Source organism: Podarcis pityusensis (genome assembly GCF_964106645.2).
Source record: "Podarcis pityusensis genome assembly, chromosome: 6".
NCBI classification, from domain to species: Eukaryota; Metazoa; Chordata; class Lepidosauria; order Squamata; family Lacertidae; genus Podarcis; species Podarcis pityusensis.
Window position 1 is genome coordinate 77,934,816 of NC_138030.1, and position 14,913 is coordinate 77,949,728.

Sequence of the window (14,913 nt, forward strand, 5' to 3'; positions counted from 1 at the left end):
AGCTATCACAGAAGCCAGAACAGCAAGAGGGATTGCTGCTTTCACTGTGCAGCGATGCCTCTTGCTGTTCTGGCTTCTGAGATTCAGAATATTTTTTTTCTTGTTTTCCTCCTCCAAAAACTAGGTGCGTCTTGTGGTCTGGTGCGTCTTATAGAGCGAAAAATACAGTAACTATTTACAGTTTGGTCAACACCATCAGTTTAGAACTCATTAGCTGTGCTTCACCTTAAGGGTGTACCTTGAACCTGCAGGTTTGGTCTTCTCTTTCCTATCCTTCCTCTGCCCCAACCTTCCCTAAAAATATACAGTCCCCGAATCCAACTTGTCTGTTTGACCGTTTCTTGCTCCATTAGTTTTTCCTCATCTTTCCTGAGCTTTTTACAACTCCTTTAAACTGGCTATGCAGTCCACGTTATGACTTATCCCCATTATGGCACCTATGTCCCTCTGCTCCCGACCCTTAATAAATATGCTAAATAACAATAAACCTGTTTATTGTGAATAAGCCTGTTAAATAATGGTGCCTGGATTGACACCTCAGAGCAATCTGCACTTTTCTTGGCTGACTCTTAAGACCATTAACACCATCTATTAAACATTCATGTGGGTCTTAGTGCTTAATTCTTCTCTTTGATTTTTAAAGCGGGCAGAGGAAAGGAATCAAAGTGCCTGTGTTTAATAATGTCAACACTGCAGTGGTTCCAATTACATTCTGAAGTTGACAGTTAATGCTGAATTGAGAGCAGTGGTCTTTTAATTAGGTGCCATGTTCTAGGTTCACACGCTACTCTGTTATCTCCTTCCCAGGGGAATCAGCCAGGATTTGTTGAATTAGGGATAAAAAGATTCAATATCTTTAATGGTGCAACTGAAATGAATTTTCCGCCATGTATCACGATGGCCGCAGCAAATCTTGGCGGCAGCGGCTGCTACTTTGAAATGCTATACAGAGCTACAATTTTGTTTTTATGTTTTGCTCCATTTAGAGGAGACTTCACTTCAGAGGATCTTCAGAGGAGGGTTGACGGTCGTGGGGGAATGATTGGTTGGGATGCAGGAGAGGGTTTTCTCTGTAGACATGTCCAAAGAGTGGAATTCACTTTCCTACGCAGTCTAGTCCCCCCCTTCTTCCTTGACTTTCTGCCATGTGATTAAGACACATGGAAGAAGGTTTAGCAGACATTTTCACTGTCAGGCAGAGTAGTTTTAATAGGTTGTCCCATATATATATACAGTGGTACCTCAGGTTAAGTACTTAATTCGTTCTGGAGGTCCGTACTTAACCTGAAACTGTTCTTAACCTGAAGCACCACTTTAGCTAATGGGGCCTCCTGCTGCTGCCACGCCGCCAGAGCCCGATTTCTGTTCTCATCCTGCAGCAAAGTTCTTAACCTGAAGCACTATTTTTGGGTTAGCGGAGTCTGTAACCTGAAGCGTATGTAACCCGAAGTACCGAAGAACCATTTTTAAGCTGAGGTACCACTTTAGCTAATGGGGCCTCCTGCTGCTGTCGTCCCACCGCCATGCGATTTCTGTTCTCATCCTGAAGCAAAGTTCTTAACCCGAGGTACTATTTCTGGGTTAGCGGACTCTTTTACCTGTTACCTGAAGCATTTGTAACCCGAAGTACCACTGTATATGGAAAACCATCAGTACCATAGAGCAAGTGAGGCCTAATTGTCTCTTTCAGACTCAAGCTCCAACACTACCAGTCATTCATCCTCTTTCACACAGAGACCCCCTTTGATGACATTACTTCCAGCCAGGGAATGGAGTGGGGAGAATGACATATTGTCTTCCAGAAGGCTCTCCAACCATTAGCTCCTATGACAATACTTCATCTGTCTTTGGCCATCATGTTAGTTATGCAAAGGCCCGTGAAAGGGACATTCATGAGCCTGTTTGTTATACCAGTATGACCTCTTTAGCCGTCTCTTTCTACAATAAGAGTTTAGAGAGTTAGGAGCCATCCAAACATAGATGAAAATCTGCTCTATTTTAAAATCATTTCAAAATGCCTCCCTCCAAAAAAAATGATGATGTTTATTATTTTTTTAAAAAAAGCAAAAACAAAACTTGATTCTCCCTTCATTCCCCACCTAAGTTCATTTTAGATCATTTTTGCCTGTGGACAAAGGCTCTTTTAAGGAATTCATTAGAAATTAAGTTAGCCCTCTGAAATTCTGAAAATAGCCTGGGAGAACTCAGTTAATCCTCATATTAATGTATTTTGGGATCTGTGACTAAATATTGTATTCTGGGATAATCTCAATTGTGTGCCAACACCGAATATTGAAATGCCTAAGCACTGGAACAGTATCAACATGTTTTTGTTTCTTTTTCTACATTGCTTTGCACATTAAACAGATTGATTGCACAAACCTTTCCCAAAGACAGTGTGAAAACAGAGTGGTGGTTCTCAGCCATATAGCTGTGGACAGCAGCACAATGCAAAGCCAAGATTTTCGAGTATGAGAGAGTTTAGATTGGGTGGATCTTGTGCTTTCCTGATTTATTCTATGCCTATGTAAGCCCCTCACCCTGAATGAGCCAGAAATATGGTGGCATAAGTTTCTGACCCTAGCTCAATCAGGGCTCAGCTGGTGGAACTTAGGCTGGTGGAATTTACACTGGTGTAAGTAGTCCAGCTCCTGCCAACCTAGCAGTTCAAAAGCACGCCAAAGTGCAAGTAGATAAATAGGTACCGCTCCAGTGGGAAGGTAAATGGCGTTTCCATGCGCTGCTCTGGTTTCGCCAGAAGCGGCTTAGTCATGCTGGCCACATGACCCAGAAAAACTGTCTGCGAAAGCGGACAAACGCCGGCTCCCTCGGCCTGTAAAGTGAGATGAGCGCCGCAACCCCGGAGTCGTTCGCGACTGGACTTAACTGTCAGGGGTCCATTACCTTTACCTTTTTAAGTAATCCAAAGCATTGTGTGGCAGGAGCGGGACAGTCAGGACCCTGGTATTGGGTTATGTTGAGGGGGGGCATGGTCAGAGCAGGGCCAAGGTTTGTCTGTGCAATTCCACTACCTTGGATAAAGGGCAGCATATAAATAAAATGGGACACAGGTGGTGCTGTGGGTTAAACCACAGAGCCTAGGACTTGCCAATCAGAAGGTCGGCGCTTCGAATCCCCGTGATGGGGTGAGCTCCCGTTGCTCGGTCCCTGCTCCTGCGAACCTAGCAGTTCGAAAGCACCTCAAAGTGCAAGTAGATAAATAGGTACCGCTCCGGCGGGAAGATAAACGGCATTTCCGTGTGCTGCTCTGGTTTGCCAGAAGCGGCTTAGTCATGCTGGCCACATGACCCGGAAGCTGTACGCCAGCTCCCTTGGCCAATAAAGCGAGATGAGCGCCGCAACCCCAGAGTCGGTCACAACTGGAACTTGTGGTCAGGGGTCCCTTTACCTTTACCTTTTATAAATAAAATAGATGAATAAATACCTCCAACACACCTTCTTCCAATGTATGTTGGGATTCAGCTCCCCCAAAAAACTGCTCAAGTGATGGACAAAGCTGAAGAGGCCTGGAACAAGATCTGTTCTCAAAAGTGAAACCTCACAACTCCAAACTGGAGGCTACGCTTTGAGTGAAATTTTGTTGTTGCTGTTTAGTCGTTTAGTCGTGTCCGACTCTTCGTGACCCAGAGCACGCCAGGCCCTCCTGTCTTCCACTGCCTCTCGCAGTTTAGCCAAACAATTTCACAGAAAGCAAGCAGAAGTTGGATAAGACGATGAGCATTTTGCAGAGGGGTTTTCTGAGGCTCTAAATACAGTCATGACTTTTCAGCATTCCACTGGGGTTTTGTACGGCTGTCACCAATGCATTTGTTTAATTCATTACTTCTATCTGACATTATTACAGTGTGTTCTTGAGATAATATGCCACTACTGATCCTTCTTTTGCCCTGCAATAGCATTTTTTTTTTTAAAAAGACTTCTGTGGAAATTCAAGGGGGATTTTGTCCTATTTCAGTCAGGCAGCACGAGGCAACTCAGAAAGCCATGCTAATTAAGTTTTCTGCCACTGTTTTAGACCTAGCTCCCAATACACACCCAAAATAAATCTTAAAGCCTTGCTAAAATCTCTGTGGTCACTGATCGGGTCAGTTAGATGTGTGTAGAATGAAGGCCTAAAATAGCAACTACGTATATCAACGAGGTCAGAGGCTGTATTCACATATTAGCATCTATAGAAGAACCAGTATTAGATGACATGATGATGTGGCGGTGCTACTGACAGCTGAGTCACTGCTGCTGACCCGGAAGCAGATGGGGAGTGAGGAGGCAGCAGGGAAGTCAGGATGGTGCAAACACACTGGTAGAGCCAATCCGGTGGCCTGCAGTGTGTTTTCACTATGTTGAGCTCCTTGCTATCTAAACCTTCCCGCTCTCATTCCTGGTCAGCAGCAGTGACTCAGCTGTCAGGAGGTCAGGTGAATGCCACACCATGCCTTCTGCTACTGAGAATAATCAATCTAGTTTATAGTCACACATCCACCAAAAAATGCCAGCCCAACAATTCATCTTTCTTTCTTTCTTTTCTTTCTGTTACCTCGGATGCCTAATGATGTTTTAGGACAAAGATGACATAGTTAGAGCGTAGAAGTTTTGTGACATAAAGAAAGAAAATGCTTTGGAAGTGAGTTTGTTATTATCTTTTAAGCCAAATGAAGTATAGCTTCACATTAACATGTTTCTCTGCTGCAGAAGAGAAATGAGTTTGCTTGCTTTTAATAACTTATCATGGCAAAGAAATAGAGTGAAGTTAAAAAAAAAAGAACTTGTGTTAAGGCAGTGTAAATTAGCATGGTGGTCCCCTGCTTTTGTAAAGTAAAAAATAAAAACGAGCCAGTTCCCACATGTCATCGTTAAATAGCGATATTTCAATGCAGTGAAAGAAAGCAAAACACTTGAATATCAATTGAGTCCTAACTGTTGCAAGCACAGTGCAGACGATATGTAGTCAGTCCCACTTAACAGCAGTTACAGAAACAGCAAAGAATATTATGGTGAGGTGTCTGAAGAATGACATTGGCAAGAAATCAAAGGATCGTGTGAGAATTTAACAAAGTATCAAGTATTATTATGGGTGTCAAGTTGACTGACGTCCACATAAGGTGCTGCCCACTAAGAGGAAAAATGGATCTAGGTGAAGTACAGCACAACAAAAAGTCCCAGGTAAATCTACTTACTGTTTTGTATGCCTTCTGACGCCAACAATAGGCTTAACCCAGTGTAAAGATGCAATCATGAAGCATTGAACATGATTTGAAGCCAGCCAGGTGGAATGTATTAACGTTGTGGACTAGTTATTATGACATACCATAAAAATGTCCCAAGTAGTTTTGCTTTCCTGAGGGAAATAAAGTATGACCTGGGTATCTCGAAATTAGTATCCCTCCAGTTACACTTGGGTCATAAATTACTACCCAAACCTTTCTTTTAAAAACAGTGCTAGAAATTGTCTTGAGTTGTATTTCAGGAGGTAGAGCAGCTGGAAGGCTTTGCGCCTCCATGCATAACACCTGCCAGATCAAATTGCCAGATGTTATTTTTGCAACATATTTCCCCCGCACAGTTGGACGGAGGTTTGCTGGGTTTTGTTTTCTTCCAGTTGGCATTAGCTTGTCGGCATTGCAACCTGCAATTTTATCATAACACTCTTCATGTAGCTTTGGAAGGAGCTGCAGCAGAGCCCGGAGCAACCACCCTAGAACAAGGGATCCCCAAGTCCCATTTAGTTTTTGTAGCACTTGCAAAATATTGTATTGCATTCACAAGAGAAACACCTACCAACAGCTCATGATGGAGAGAAAAACAGAAGGTGTGTCTGCGCATATGTGTATGGGGTGGCCAGTGTGGTGCCATTTATAACAACAACAACAACAGCAATAATAGTAATAATAATGGTGGTGGTGGTGGCACTGTGGTCTAAACCACTGAGCCTCTTGGGCTTGCTAATCAGAAGGTTGGTGGTTCAAGTTCCTTGACGGGGTGAGCTTACATTGCTCTCTCCCAGCTCCTGCCAACCTAGCAGTTTGAAAGCATGCCGGTGCAAGTAGATAAATAGGTACTGCTGCCACCGGAAGGTAAACGGTGTTTCCGTGCACTCTGGTTTCTGTCACGGTTTTCCGTTGCACCAGAAGTGGTTTAGTCATTCTGGCCACATGACTTGGAAAGCTGTCTTTTTTTTTTTTTTGAAAAATATTTATTGGGGTTTACAATAAAAGTGAACATAATGAACAGTATAACAAATCTTAACATAATTTCACATTTTCTTTAGACTTCCTCACATCTCCCGCTCCCACATTCATCATTATAACTTTTTGCCAGCAATTTATTATCTTATTTGCATTCTTATATCTCATTTATGTCTTTATAATCTTATAATTCTCGATAAAATTTTATATTTTCTCAATCTCACTTATTATCTTAAATCATCTAGGTTAGTGGTGCTTCATTATTTATGATCTAGCATCCTGCTTAAAATTCACTCAAATTACAATGCTTTTGTAAATAATTCTTAAATTTCTTCCAATCCTCCTCCATCTTCTCTTCTCCCAGGTCACGAATTCTGCCGGTCATCTCAGCCAGTTCCATGTAGTCTATCAGTTGCATCTGCCATTCTTCCAGTGTGGGTAGATCTTGAGTTTTCCAGTGCTTTGCAAGTAGTATCCTTGCTGCTGTTGTTGCATACATAAAAAATGTCCGGTCCCTCTTTACCACCCCTTGGCCGACAATACCCAAAAGAAAGGCCTCTGGTTTCTTAGTGAAGGTATATTTAAATACCTTTTTCAGTTCATTATAAATCATTTCCCAGAACGCCTTCACTTTAGGGCAAGTCCACCAGAGGTGGAAAAAAGTCCCTTCACACTCTTTACATTTCCAACACTTATTATCAGACAGGTGGTAAATTTTTGCAAGTTTGACTGGGGTCATATACCATCTATATATCATTTTCATTACATTTTCTTTCAAAGCATTGCATGCAGTGAATTTCAATCCAGTACTCCACAACCTTTCCCAGTCCTCAAACATAATATTATACCCAATGTCCTGTGCCCATCTTATCATAGCCGATTTAACCATTTCATCTTGTGTGTTCCATTTTAGCAGCAAGTTATACATCCTTGAAAGTACCTTAGTCTTTGGTTCTAACAATTCTGTTTCTAGTTTCGATTTCTCCACCTGGAACCCTAATTTCTTGTCATTTTTAAAAACTTCTTTAATCTGAGCGTAATGTAGCCAGTCTCGCACTTTATCCTTCATTTTCTCCAAACTCTGCAATTTCCAATTGTCTCCATCTTTTTCTAATATTTCCCAATATTTAGGCCATTTAGCCTCCATATTGGGTCTTTTTCAGGCCTTCGCTTCCAAAGGTGAAAGCCACCTTGGAGTTTTATTTTCCAGCAAGTCTTTATATTTTGTCCAGACATTAAACAGTGATTTTCTGACAATATGGTTCTTAAAGGCCTTATTTGCTTTAACCTTGTCATATCATAAATATGCATGCCATCCAAAAGCATTGTTAAACCCTTCCAAATCCAACACGTCAGTGTCTTCAAGAAGTAGCCAGTCTTTTAGCCAGCAGAACGCTGCGGCCTCATAATACAGCTTTAAATCTGGCAGGGCAAAGCCCCCTCTTTCTTTTGCATCAGTTAATATCTTAAACTTAATTCTGGGCTTTTTGCCCTGCCAGACAAACTTAGAAATATCTCTCTGCCACTTCTGAAAGCACTCCGTCTTGTCCAAAACCTGAAGTGTTTGAAACAAAAACAACATCTTTGGCAATACATTCATCTTGATAGCAGCAATTCGGCCCAACAAAGAAAGTTTCAATTTTGACCAACTATCTAAGTCTCTCTTAATTTCTGCCCAACATTTTTCATAATTATCCTTAAAAAGACTTAGATTTTTTGCTGTTATGTTTACCCCTAGGTATTTTACTTTTTTCACCACATTAAGTTCTGTCTCTTTCTGAAACCGTTCTGACTCTGTATCTGTCAAGTTTTTCCCCAAAACCTTGGTTTTCTGTTTATTTAATTTAAATCCAGCCACCCGACCAAAATCATTGATCAGTTGTAATACTCTTTTCGTACTAGACTCTGGCTCCTGCAAGGTCAAAACCAGGTCATCTGCAAAAGCTTTTAGTTTATATTGTTTCTGTCCGACCTGAATTCCTTCCACCAACCGGTCCCCTCTAATCATATTCAATAGCACTTCCAGGACCGCAATGAATAACAAAGGGGAGATAGGGCAACCTTGTCGTGTTCCTTTTTCAATTTTAAACTCTTCTGTAACCACATTATTAACTATCAGTTTAGCTTTCTGCTCTGAATATATCGCCTCAATCCCATTCTCAAAACCCCGTCCCACTCCCATCTCTTTTAAATTTCCCATCATAAATTTCCAGGAGATGTTGTCAAAGGCCTTCTCCGCGTCTATAAAAATTAAAACTGCTTTTGTATTTATATCTGTTTGCAAAAGTTCCAAAATGTCAATAATGTTCCTTGTATTAGCAAACAAATGTCTACCTGGGAGAAAGCCTGCCTGGTCCTTATGGATTACTTCATTTAAAACTTTTTTAAGTCTACTTGCCAAAATGTCTGCAAATATTTTGTAATCCACATTTAAAAGGGAGATGGGACGATAGTTCTTAAGTTGTGTCTTTTCAGCTTCCGTCTTTGGTATTAATGTGATAAACGCTTCCTTCCACGACTCCGGTGCCCTCTTCCCCTCCAAAATTTCATTGCTGACCTCCATCAAAGGTTGTATCAAGTAGTCTTTTAATGTCTTATAGTACTTGGAGGTCAGCCCATCTGGCCCTGGAGATTTGCCCAGTTGCATGTTCTGAATGGCTTGTTCAATCTCCTGTCGTGTTATTTTAGAATTCAGGATTGTCCTATTTTCTTGTGACAGTTTGGATAGTCCATTTTTTGCCAAAAATTGTTTAATCTCAACTTCGTCTTGCGGCCCTTGGGTGTATAATTTTTTGAAGTATCTCTGGAAACACTTTCTAATGTCCATAGGATTCTGAATGCTTTTTCCTTCAACCTCTAAGTTTGTTACCGTATTTAATCTTTGTCTCCTCTTCAACTGCCAAGCTAGCAGTTTTCCACATTTATTCGCCGACTCAAACGTTTTTTGTTTCATTAATTTAACCTTCCATTCTATTTCCTGATTTATCAATTTAGAATATTGTGTTTGATAAAGTTTAATTTCTCTCAGAGTTGGCTGTGACTTCGGATTTGATCTTAACTTCTTCTCTAATTCTTTTATTTTATCCAGGATCTTATCTTTTTTCTCATTTTGTATCCTTTTCTTTACGGCATTCTGTTGTATCAAGAATCCCCTCATTACAGCTTTACTCGCGTCCCAGACGATTCTTTTTTCCACCTTAGTGTTCATATTTATCTCAAAATAATCCTTCAGAACTTTTTGGGCCTTCTTGGTAATTTGTCTGTGGACAAATGCCGGCTCCCTCGGCTGAAAGTGAGATGAGTAGCGCAACCCCATAATCACCTTTGACTGGACTTAATCATCCAGGGATCCTTTATCTTTACCTTTACCATCTTTAATAACATGATCCTATGTCTGTCTGTTCAGAAGTCTCCTTGAGTTTAGAGAGCCTTATTGCCAGCTAAGTGTGTTTAAGAGTGCAGTGTAAATATCCTGTCTCTGTGGAGTTGGTTCCCTCCAACAGATAGCTGAAGAGCGAAAAGTCAAGGGATTCTGCAAAGAACTCCACAACCTTTTATGGAGGAGACGGGACTCTAGTTTCAGTTTCAGTCCTGGGATTCATGAAATAAACCATGGGTAGGCAAACTAAGGCCCGGGGCCCGGATCCGGCCCAATTGCCTTCTAAATCCGGCCCGTGGATGGTCCGGGAATCAGCGTGTTTTCACATGAGTAGAATGTCTCCTTTTATTTAAAATGCATCTCTGGGTTATCTGTGGGGCATAGGAATTCGTTCATCCCCCCCAAAAAATATAGTCCAGCCCCCCACAAGGTCTTAGGGACAGTGGACCGGCCCCCTGCTGAAAAAGTTTGCTGACCCCTGAAATAAACCATGGTACGATGTACCCCTGGTGGGGGCAGAGAATTTGCCCATGGAGGAATAAGAAGGCAGTCTTTCAGGTCCTTAAAAGGGGTATAAATATAACTTTGCAACAAATATACAGAATTAAATGGCCACCTTTTTTTAAAAAAAAAAGGGTATTCTATCCAGTTATGGCCAGAGAACTTTGCTTCAGTATGGGGGCATGTGGCTAGCTTGCAATCCCAAGGCTACTCAACTAGGTCAGGGGGGCTCTCAGAGATTCTTTTTAAACTCGGTGACATCCACATTTTAGCATCAAACTTTAGATGTCTTCAGATGAATGCAGGAAATGTGGACTGGGGCAGGGGTGCTCAAGCAGGATCCACCCCTTATGTCGTGATCTACACCGCATGCACAAGCATGAACACATCAGTCCTGATCCTCTCCAGTGTTGAGTAAACACCTTGCAGACCATTCTTGCACAACACAAGAAAGGTCAGGGACACGCAGCGCAAATGAGGGGAGGTCTGCAGGCAGCTTCTATTTACATTCACATAAAAGAGAGTAGAGCTCTCTACATATGGAAGGAAACACGTGTGGTTGCCCTGCAGACCTTTCCAGCACCACACAGGAAAGGTCACAAACTGAGGCAGATGCAACACCTAAGAGGATGTTGTGGGTTCGGCTTGCATCTGTACCCCTGTCCCCACCCACACGTTCACTGTTCATGCGTAAAATTTAGAGCATGAAATTGCTCTAAATTTGCACATTAGCCCTTCCCATAAATACATCACTTTAATCCCTATGGATTTATCATTTAGGCTAAGTTTAACTGAAGCTAATATGGGCCAAATATGATACAACATAAAATGCATCCTTGTTTGTAACATTCAAGTTTTTGAAAAGACAGAGAGCACCAGCTGATAGTTATGAGGCTCACAGTGGGTGTGGAGGAGTAAATTAACCAGGGTTGACAGAATACGGCAGTTGAAAACAGTGTCTGGGCCGGAAATCACTGAAATAACTGGGGAAATCCAGGTGTATGGCAACCCAAAACTACAAAAAGGCTGAACAACTTTGTGTCCCCCCCCAAAAAAAAGAAACCCTAAAATTAACCTTTTCTGTTCCAGGTGTGGTCCCTGAGGTAAACTGTTCCTCTGAAGCTGGTTATTTGCCTTGGAAGAAAATCCTCTGCTGGTACCAACAAGGGATTTGCTTTCAGTGCAAATTCCAGCTGCAGGGGAGCAATTTCCTTCAGGATCGCAACAGGGGAGGAATGGATTAAATTCTCCTACCACACTTGTTCTGATCCCAACAGAGATAAGCTTCTCAGCTGATGCCATTTGCATCTTCATGTTGTTAGCTGCTCTGAGCCCAGCTTCGGCTGGGGAGGGCGGGATATAAATAATTTATTATTATTATTATTATTATTCATCAATCTGCACAGTTAAATGCAAAATTGCAGTTAGTGCTAAGGCCAAATTGGCCTTCAGACTTAGCAGCCACCAGCAGAGCTACCTGTGGATTGGAAAGCTGAACCTGAGTGAAACTTCCCCAGTGCCAGAATGATTGCAGATCTAAGGAAATCTTATCTTGTACTTTCCTGGGTCTGTACAGGTTAAACAGAGTAGAAAAATCAACAGTCTGGAAATGATAGATGCCAAAAGAAACGTGATGTGTTCTTTTTGTCCTTTGCTGTCCTGTCCTCCCCCACCCTCACTTCCTTTTATTCTCAATTTTCAGTCAATTGACTTGAACTTCTTTCTGTCAGTTACAAACCGCTTTATCTGTTTGTGATCTCTCTTGCTTAGTAAATTAAAAGATAATTTGTTCCACAAGACTGTTTTCACTGCACTATTTCTGTATTTTCTCCTTTGGCCACTCCTGGGGCCGTTAAACACCAACTAGATACATGACAAGGGATCATTAGAAGGTGCTTTTATGATTGAGTTTGTGATCTTCCAAGAAACTGTCTTTGCAGCGTTAGGAAACCACTTATCATTGAATGAATATCACTGTCCTCAAATTAATAAGAAATATGAGTAAGCAGAGCCTACACGTACGCACACACACACACGTCACATCAACCTTGTAAAATATAGTTTTGGGTTTCCCCCCTTTATTTTCCCTTCTACGTGGGTTCTGTTTCTCTTTTTCTTTCTCTCTCTTTTATTTACATCTCACCGTGTTTAATGAACATATAATTATGTACTTTTTGAATTTTCAAGTTTTTTTTTTAAAAAAACATTATTTGTGGTTTGTTTGTTTGTTTTCTATACCGCCCTATACCCAAAGGTCTCAGGGTGGTTCAGATTGTTCTGTCAACTCAACTGACACCCCTCCCCCCAATAGTGGATCAATACTTGTTTAGTGAATTGCCCCAGCAATTGTGAATTATACCCAGTCTTGGTACAAGCAGAGGTCCTTGTAGAATTGCTTTATTCTGTCTCCAAGATCCATTTGCAAGTGCTTCCTTTAACCCACAGTTTGGCCCCTTCTTGGAACCAATTCACATAACAAGTGGGAGTGAAGTGGGCTCAGGAAAAGCTGAGGTGTGACGGGCGGGCCTTGGGTCAGCCTCCTGGAGATGCAGAAGCCAACCATAGCTGGGTGGTGCAACATCCAATTAGAGTGGAGAATTTCAAGTTAAACTGTCAAACAGGGCTTGACTGCCAGATAGGGATTAAATTAGAGCCTGGAAAGAAGTTTGGTTAGGAGTTAGCTAGGCAAGGCAACCCAAATTATTTCCTTGAGGGGATGGAAAAGATCTTAAGTACTTAGAAGCGGTCTGTCTAGTCTAGCTCAAGGTTTTCCATAAAACTTAGATATACAGGCTTGACTCTGCACATCAATAATTACACATTCAGATACTCCTTTAATCATGGGTAATGTGTTCCTTGATTAACTAATATTGCCAAATATTGGTTAATGAATGCATACATCATTAACAAGATGGAGAGTCTGTACTTGAAATCTATTGGGAAGCAGCTCAGCAGGTTGCAAAACAGCATCTTCAGCAATCAACCTTGACCTGAAGTTTGAGCACTTATTAGTTGCCATGACAATAAGAGCACTACGATGATAGGAAAGAGAAATTAGCTAGATTCCATTTAAAATTACTCCGGGAGAGGCAATGTTTGGGAGAAGATTTATAGAGCAGGCAAAGATGGATAGCGCTTGCTTTTGTTAGAGCTCAGTGTTTTGAAAAATCAGTCTGTATGATGAATGTGAGTTTCTTATTATCTAATATAGTTTTATCTAACTTTGTATTTGCCAGAAGAGTCACATGATGGATTGAAAAAATGTTGTGTTTTTTTAAAAAATGTACCCCCGAGTAGTAAAATCACATATCAATCAAATTAAATGTGAATTCTCCCCAGCTCCTGGTAAGGGGAAAAAATATAAGAAATTGTAAGGAAAAAAGACAAAGAATAATCTTTAAGAAAGCCAAGGGAGATTAAAGTATGAATGCTGCTGGAAATAAAGTATTTCTTCTAAGGGAACGATGAAAGTAAGGGTTACTTAGTCTACATAAGACACTACTTCATGCCAAGATGGAATAAACAATGCAAAATTGTTTACACAGACTAGAGGAGCTCCCAGGATTTTCAGACATCATCTCTACCTGGAACAGCTACAGGATGAACCTGAGCCGTGGTTCTTCCATATAACCTGGAGGATCTAAGCCAAACGGATTTAACACTACTGTGATTAGCTGCTTCAACTGATCTGCAAGCCCTGAGATGCCCCTGTGCATTGAAATACCACAGACCAAGAAACGAAGCATGGAGAAAAGTAAAAGTGCCAGGTGAGTGAGCCACCTGTCTCAGAAGAAGGCAAGTTTCTATCTTATCAAGAGAAAGCAAGAGCATCCCATAAGAAAGGCATTCTGTAACAATTCCCAGTCTCATACTGTATTCCTATATTTTAAAGATAGATTGTAGACTTTTATAGACACCATCTGAGTAGTCTGTCAAATTAGACTCCTTCTGGTTTACTTTAGATTTTTGGAATACTGGTGAAGAATTGGGCCCCTGGTTTTCTTCTCCTAGTAAAAGTGACACATGTAGCACAGCTCCCTATGAGGGACTGTGGGAGTTGTTGTCCCATTCACATCCTCGGAAGGGAATGATGCTCTGCTGGGGCCTCCTTGCCTCTTCCCCATGCCTCGAGGTGAGCTACTGAACCCTGGGGCAGGGAAAGGAAGAAGCACTTGTGGTGGCATTCTGAGGAGCATGCAAGCACAGAGCCCACTTATCTCAGTCCTGCTCACAAGCATTCAAGTGTGGACCATCACTTTGGCAAGCATATTTACTTGGACGCTCACAAAACACCTAAAATCCACATGTTCCAAAGAAAGACGTGCACTAGGAGCATTCTGTAACAATTCCCAGTCTCATCCTGTATTCCTATATTTTAAAGATAGATTGTAGACTTTTTATAGACACCATCTGAGTAGTCTACCAAATTAGACTCCTGCTGGTTTACTGTTATTTCGAATTTTTGGAATACCGGGCACAAGGTTGAGGGCACAAGGAGAAGGGGATGACAGAGGACGAGATGGTTGGACAGTGTTCTCAAAGCTACAAACATGAGTCTGACCAAACTGTGGGAGGCAGTGGAAGACAGGCGTGCCTGGCGTGCTCTGGTCCATGGGGTCACAAAGAGTCGGACACGACTAAACAACTAAACAACAACAGGAGCAGATAATTGGTTTGTTGTTGTTGTTGTCATCATGTATTTTGTGTTATTTTTATCTTGTATTTTTGTGTTGTGAACCGTCCTGAGATCTACAGATGGACAGCAGTATACAATTTTTAATAATAATAATAATAATAATAATAATAATAATAATAATAATAGGTTTGGGT

At 41.4% G+C, this 14,913-nt stretch overlaps 1 long non-coding RNA gene across 3 annotated transcripts in view; it reads left to right on the top strand.

The window, feature by feature from the left end:
- The window catches only part of LOC308478784, a 133,316-nt gene that overhangs the window by 60,995 nt on the left and 57,408 nt on the right, over positions 1–14,913 (top strand). For all 3 annotated transcript variants that reach the window (XR_013987268.1, XR_013987269.1, XR_013987270.1), the window contains one exon: positions 13,629–13,850. This is a non-coding gene — a long non-coding RNA (uncharacterized lncRNA). The remainder of the gene's footprint in view (positions 1–13,628; positions 13,851–14,913) is intronic.